Source organism: Mytilus californianus, unplaced genomic scaffold (genome assembly GCF_021869535.1).
Source record: "Mytilus californianus isolate M0D057914Y unplaced genomic scaffold, xbMytCali1.0.p SCAF_6, whole genome shotgun sequence".
NCBI classification, from domain to species: Eukaryota; Metazoa; Mollusca; class Bivalvia; order Mytilida; family Mytilidae; genus Mytilus; species Mytilus californianus.
In genome coordinates, this window is record NW_026262712.1 from 98,372,599 (window position 1) to 98,380,322 (window position 7,724).

At 32.8% G+C, this 7,724-nt stretch overlaps 1 long non-coding RNA gene across 1 annotated transcript; it reads left to right on the forward strand.

Annotated features, from left to right (window-relative positions):
- Positions 1–6,645: 6,645 nt before the first annotated feature.
- On the forward strand, positions 6,646–7,147 carry LOC127705443 (uncharacterized). Its single transcript, XR_007983885.1, has 2 exons — positions 6,646–6,692; positions 6,949–7,147. It is a non-coding gene; the product is annotated as an uncharacterized LOC127705443 (long non-coding RNA).
- Positions 7,148–7,724: the final 577 nt, after the last annotated feature.

Genomic DNA, 7,724 nt, shown 5'->3' on the forward strand with positions numbered 1-7,724 from the left:
TGAGATTACTAGCTTGTGTATGTTGAAATTGATCTTATTTTGTCATGTTTTCTAAAATCCTACCCATAAAATTCCAACCTATTCATGTTATACTTTTTTCATAATATTTATAGCATGCAAAATCAGATATAATATAAAGTAATGTCTACTAAATCTGCTTATAAACCATTCGTGCAACAGTTACTTGAAAGCATAATCGAGTACACACACTATCGTTTGCTATAAATACGTATTATATCAAAGTGAAAATAATGCCATGATGCAGCTAAAAATACTTCCAATACTGTTGATTATGGTTCATAAAACGTACGTTGATATTAAGCGTATATATCAATTATTTTCGTTCAATCTCGGCTCCCATATCGTGCTACGGTTGGTACGGCATCAAATCGGGTATCTGCTATTAAAATTTCTCTTGTGCAAATGTAGAAGAAGAGATGAGGGAGTCTGCAGCTGTGAATTTTTGTGTTCAAGTTAATTTCAGAATTGATGGTTGTTTGTTATTTTATTTTCACTAAGCGTTGCTCATTTGACTTTCCCACGAGTATTGATTACAGCACGGTGTTGTCTGTTCACTTTTAATTGTATGCATCATAAATATCTAGCAATTAACACATCTTGTTGTGATTAACAAAAGATATCGATTAAAAAGATTGTCTGAATTATTCGGGTTATTTATATATATTGTGCATAAAACAGTGAAAAATAGTAATTACATGCTTTATTTAAAAATTGACACACTTGCATTTTCACTGATCCATGAAATGAGCTCCAGGTCAATTGAAAACTGTCAGACGGGCATAAGGACCTCATACCAATTAACTAGCTATTTGTTAGCGAAAAATACGTCATAATTGTGTCATTTGGACAGAGGATTCGTTCTGCATATGTCTGAAATATTTGTCACTGGAAGTTAAACAAGCATGCAGTTTTATATTTGTATGATAATATAAATTTTAATTTCTGGTAAATGATGCAATCAAACTATTTTTTCAAATTGATATGCTACAATTAAAATAATAGTAAATATTTGATATTTTTCTGATTAAAACCCTTTAACCTCCCCCGGCTCCCGCCGCTACTGGAATAAACTTTTGAATTTTTTTTTTTGGGGGGAAATTATTTCAATAAACACTTAAATTAAAAAACATTGTCAAAGTTAGGAGTAAAGCGCAATGGTAATTGCTGATTAATACTTTTTATAAGAATTTTATGATTTTCAAGCCTGTATATATAACCATTATGCGTGTTAAGCCAACGGCCCTTTCATGAATAAAACAAAACTTTTAAACTGATTGTAACTTAAACTGAAATGTTTATGGCTTGTGGGTAATTTTTTTTTTTTTTTATGAAAATAGTTGCGGGGATTTCTTTTCTTCCTTTTTATTTATTTTAAGGCAAACATTGCGTAAAAACTGACATATATGTCATTAATGACATGGTCGGTAAATGTCATTTCCTTGACAATGAAGTACACATCCGGTTATTTCGGTATGTTCCGTAATTACAATGTCACGAGGTTCCAAAAAATCGATCGAAACCCATGCTTTCATATGACATGTCGAGTTAATTAACAGATAGTTAATGCGGCATCGCACTATAAACGATTGAAGTCCACTTGTTGGAGTTTCTGTCAATATAAATGATAATACTTCCATGAGGATACTAATATTGGGTGCATGCCCCCAGACCTGGTGGGTAATTAGCCGGGGTTTAGGAAACCGCTTTTACATTTTATTGAAGGGTGTTCCAATAAACAATAAACAACTGGCATATATAATTTCTTTCCTGAAAGAAGATTTCACCTGTTAAATGATCTTAATGAGGAATTATTGTCAAATGTTCTGACTCCTTCGTTTTTTTTATACGATACAGGGTAAAATATTTTGCCCCATAACACCCATTTTTCTTTTCATTTAAGACTTCAATAGCTCATAAAACGTCATTAACCAAACATTAAGCAGACTCCAGATTTCTTTTCTTTCGATTTGAGACCCAAATAATGCCAATACTAAATATAAGGTAAGAGTCAGCCTTTTCCCGCCATTTTTTAAAGATTAGATATCTCGAAAAGGAGCTCTCTAACCTATCAATATTTTTAGCTTATTTTGTTCCTTTACTAATTCCCTTCTGACTTATAGTATCAACTTTTTAAACTCTAGATTTTTTCAATTTCACCTAAGTACATCCTTTATCTGTAATATTGTTTTAAAAACCAATAGAAATATTCGTGCTGTTCAAATTAACATGTACGTCATGTAGTTTACATAAAAGCTTTTGCAAGTAGACATTTCAGACAGGTGTCAATATTTACACACCCAACGATAAGCTGTCATAAATAACGCATGTTGAAGCTGCCATAGGCGGATCCACGGGGCTCTGGGTGGCCCTGCCCCCTCTTTCATGGGAAAAATTTGGTTGATTATATAGGGATTCAATGAAGGTCAGTCAGCGCCCAATCCCCCCCCCCCCCCCCCCCCCCCCCCCCTTTTTAGAAAAAGTTCTGGATCCGCGACTGGAGCCTGGGTTTGATTAACGACAAGTTTATAAGTCAAATCAAGCTGTAAATAATATCTTAGATGTGGATAAGTAGATTCAATAGCAATACAAAGTTTGCTGGTGACCTTGACCTTGCGATGGGGAGGGGCACGTGGCCCCCTCTGACTCCAAGTAAATCCGCCACTGCAGTGATCAGTACGTAAACAAGAATATTTCACCCCCTTTCCTCGGAGAAAATATGCATTAAAATTGATTCTTACTGAATGCCTGATTACTAGCATAACTAGTATCATAAAAAGAAGAATAATGGTGTATTATTATGTTGCTGTTACAGTATATTAACACTATATGTATAAGTTTTGTTAAAATTGAGGGTGGGAATGGGGAATGTATCAACAACAACCCGACCCTTAGACCCGACCAAAGAGCAGTGAAAATAGATCACGTGTTCACTTAAAAACATGCATTTAGTACACTTAACCCATTATCATGAATAATTTTTTATTGACTATACATTTTAACTTGTTCTAAATCACAAAAGATAAAATGTCATGTCTTATACTCGTACAGCGTTTAAGGATTTGAATTTTTCTAATTTTTCGATGTCTTTTAAGATCGATGCATGTTTGAACACGATTAAAGATCATTGAATTAATTCTTAGGTTTTTCATCGTTTATTTCAACAAGCGTAAATTCATTGTACAGCCACAGTTATAAATATTTGTTAATCATGTACATGTATAAAACATACCTGTCGCCAATTTTGTTCTTTTTTTCACTTTCACTTCTTTTGTCGTAGATGGCATCAACATTCATTAAAATACACAACAACATTTGGCAGCATTGTAAATGTCACATTGTGAAATTTTTCGCGTACATTAAGTTAGATGTGCAGACGAGATGATGACAACTATTTCCGAGATCTGTAGTAGGATGCTAGGATGAAATTTGAAAAAAATAGGCAGGACAGGAGTTTTGAGTAAAAAAAAAAGGCAGGATGAGACACTTGCAAAAAAAAAAAGTCAGGATGACAATTTAGGTAAAAAAAGTCAGGATAAACTTTAAAAAAAAATGGCAGGACCGAATAGAGTGAAAAATAAAAAGGCAGGACAGAGATTACAACTAAAAAAAAATGCAGGACACAATTTTTCATCCTAGCCCCCCCCCCCCCCCCCCCATAAAAATCAAATGGTAGCTCCCTAAACTCAAGTAGTGAGAAAAGTAAAGACAACAAACCTACCAGGAGCATAAGGAGTGATACGTTCAGGTACATATATAAGATTTAAAATATTTCTTTAACTTAAACTTTTGTAATTTATGTATCATCAGAATACGTATGTTTGTTTCGGTTTTTGTTTTATTTTCAGAGAGATTTGTAGGACTTTATGGTATTCTTTGTTAATACGAATAAAATTGGTATTCTCGCATTTTCTATTATTATGATTATACCGGTTTTTTTGAAACTATATAAATATAAGTAGATGTACGTGGTATGATTGCCAATGAGACAACAATCGACCAAAGCTTAAATGAAGAGGATGTAAACAATAATTATTATATGCAACCGTCCGGCCTTCAACAATAAATAAACCCGCACTTCATAGTCGGCAATATAAAATGTTCCGACCTCAAAATCATGTAACAATTCAATTAGAAAACAAACGACCTACTTCATAACAAAATAGTCGACAAAAAACAAAGACATGTGTCTATATATCATACACTGGTATACAGGCCATGCAGAGTCTAGACGCATTGCATAAATCTAATACAACCTTTCCAAGATCTGACATCAAGACCTACATGTACACTCTCCAATGACAAAATAGTATTACAGGCAAGATATATCAAAATATAAAGAAATGTTTTGCACAGAACATCATTTCAAATTTTACTTTATATCAATTAGAACGAAGAAGAGGCATTCGTTTTTTTTCCGAGTTTGTGTAGTCTTCGAGAAATAAAATACGGAACATCGCTGGTACCATTCGGAATATGCATTACGAATAATTGCGCTATTGTAACCTTCAAACTAGTGTAACCCCGCCACATTCTGTCTTTGCCTGTCCCAAGTCAGGAGTCTGTAATTCAGGGGTTGGCATTTTATGCTGTGTATCATATTAGTTGTTGGTTCATTTTTTAGTTCATAATTTAGTTTTCTCGTTTGATTTGATTTACATTTGTAATTTCGGGGCCTTTTATAGATGACTATAAGGTATGGGTTTTACTTATTATTGAAGGCTGTATGGTGACCTGTAGTTGTTAATTTCTGTTCCATTTAGTCTCTTGTGGAGAGTTTTCTCAGTGACAATAATACCATATATCTTCTTATTTATATAATTATCAACAATAGTAATGATGCTTATCATGCATCAAAATATATCGGCAATTTATTAGTTATGAATCTATTAGCAGTAGCACTTATTATCGCCTCCTTTGGTTTCCTTTTTGATGTCATCAGCTGAGAGGAGACGATTTGTAGATTTGTAGACTTGTAGATTAACAAAAACATAGGCAATATATGTTAGACTCAGATCGACGTCCGGCCTCTAATCGACGTCCGTTCCTCAAATCGACGTCAAAATCTAACGTCATATTCTCAAATCGACGTCCAAATCTGATGTCACATTCTCAAATCGACGTCCAATTCTGACGTCATATTCTCAAATCGACGTCAAATATTTTGATCCTTTAGTCGACGTCCAGGCATTACCAAAACAACGACCTATTTATTGTGGTCTTCTGTAATCAATGTCCAATATCAATAAATAATAAATTACTGCACTAACACTAAATAAGGCCTTTACTTTTCTAGTTCAAATATTTTTACATTTTTCATGTGGCTTTTAATCATGTAGCGGCTTTAAATCATTAACATTACCGTATGTTTTTTTTATCATTGTTGAAGGCCGTACGGTTACCTTTGTTTCAACTCTGGTGGATATTTGTCTAATTGAAAATCATACCACATCATCTTATTTTTTTATATAATTTCTTAAATTCCGAAATTAGTATCACAATCTAATTACATAGTTGGTCATTAATTTTAAAAAACATATTTTTTAAATATATTTTATTTGTCACAGAGAATATGTTTAAAAAAATTGTAAGGTCTAAGCTGATATCTGTTGTATTTTGTGTTGTCATCTTCTATTACAAATAATTTCCCTCTTGACATACTATTGATAATACACTGTAAAAATTGTGCTTAGAATTTAAACGTGTTGCAAGACTTATGTGCTTAGGAAAGTGTTTAATTTCTAAACATAAAAAAATAAACATGTTTTGACTCTCAGCACTTCGCAATAAACATGTTTTGGCTCTCAGCACTTTTCAATAAACATGTTGCTGTGCTAAACATGTTTAGCTACTTTGTCAAGTATATAAAGCTAAACGTGTTTAAATTCTAAGCACTTTCAATATTTAGACACTTTCCTAAACACGTTTAGAATTACAACACATTTAGGCCGAAAACGGCATTCATATCACGTGCTAATTTTTGAGCGGGAAGAAGAAACAAAGAACCCGAAGTCAAAGGCCACGCTGTTTACTTCTGACCATAACTGACCGTAACTTGACTGTTTCAGAAAGGTAAGGAGTTATGATTATACTGTCTTTTATTTTGTACTGCTAATTTTAAATGATTATTGACAGTTATAAGCATTATTTACAAGTACACTACCGTATAGTCAATGCAGGAGAGAAAAGGGGGTACCATCCCACGAAACAAGTGCTTGTAAGAGCTTTAAGTGTTCAAACTATCTTGTGTATAGATGATAAGAGTTGTTTAATGTTCTATCATGAAAGTTTGCATTTATTTTTTTATTTATATATGTTCTTGGAAAGGAGTTTGTGAGGATAATTTTCGTTCGGTACTCCTCGGCAGATTATAATGGAACATGAAGGGTAGCGGAATCTGCCGAGTCTTATCAGGATGAGGTGCATCATTCGCAATCCAGTGTCATATCGAGTTCATTGTTTTCATAAGCACTTCCGATATGCACAATCAACATTTCCTCAAAATAAATAGAAAGATGCGTGTTTATTTCAATAGTTATAAGCGGTTGTGATTTTTTTTATAATTTTATTGATATGTATTATTTTATTCTAGATGAGAGAAGTGCAGAGGAAATCATCATCTGTCTTGGCATGCTAGAAGAGGAGATAAAGAACAGTAGCAAATATGCTGCTAGGTAAGAATCAAAAGTGTATTTGATTTTAAAAATGCCAATATATATTTGATCAAATGAATAATATTAAGCATGAAAAGAAGTTTTATATTAAAAAATATCAATTGATTCATAAGTAAATTTATGTTTTTATACCACGGTCCTAATGTTGTTATCTGGATCTTAAATCATGCTTTTACTTTTTGGTGTTGTAGTTCGTATTCTTATATTTTTAGATTAATTCTTCTTAGTTGCTTATCAATATTTTTCTATATTTCAGGCCATTGACCAGCAGTTGGGTACTAAGAAAGGAGAAGCTCTTATTGACCTGTAAAATGAAAACAGGAAATTTTCAAATTGTTTTGTTGTAGGGATGGGGTACAAGTAGAAGATTGGTCAATATTATGTACATGTACCTTGATATGAATTTATTTTTGATTGTGTTCAATGATAAACTGGAAATAAATGATAACATAAATATCTTTGTTTTATATGTTGTAATTTTGCTTTTAAAGCTAGAATTAGTATAATGATAATTTCATTTCAAAAGTTCTAGACTGTTTTACGAATATTTGAAATGAAGAAAAAATGCAATTGTCGAATGACGTGAATTGAATTAAAGAAAAAACTCATTGAGATTGGAAAGGTATTGGTCACATTCAATTTGATATGGAAATTCCAGTTTCTTAGTTTGATGCATTGGCTCCTTTTTGTGATGGTATGAAAACCTGTTTTATTGAGAGCTATCATACGTTTTACAGTCAAGCCTTCCGGAATATTAGTTTAATTGGGGCCTAATGAAGTAACGACTTCTCACAATAAAATGACGACCCTTTATGGTCTAAACATGTTTACATTCAAAACACTTCACAGCTAAACGTGTTTCCAGACAAAACACTTCTCAGCTAAACATGTTTCCAGTCTAAGCACTTTTTAGCTAAACGTGTTTCTAGTCTAAACGTTTTAAAGCTAAACATGTTTACAGTCTAAGCACTTTATAGCTTGACACGTTTAGGCTGTTAGCACATTAAATATTAAACATGTTTAGATTTAAAA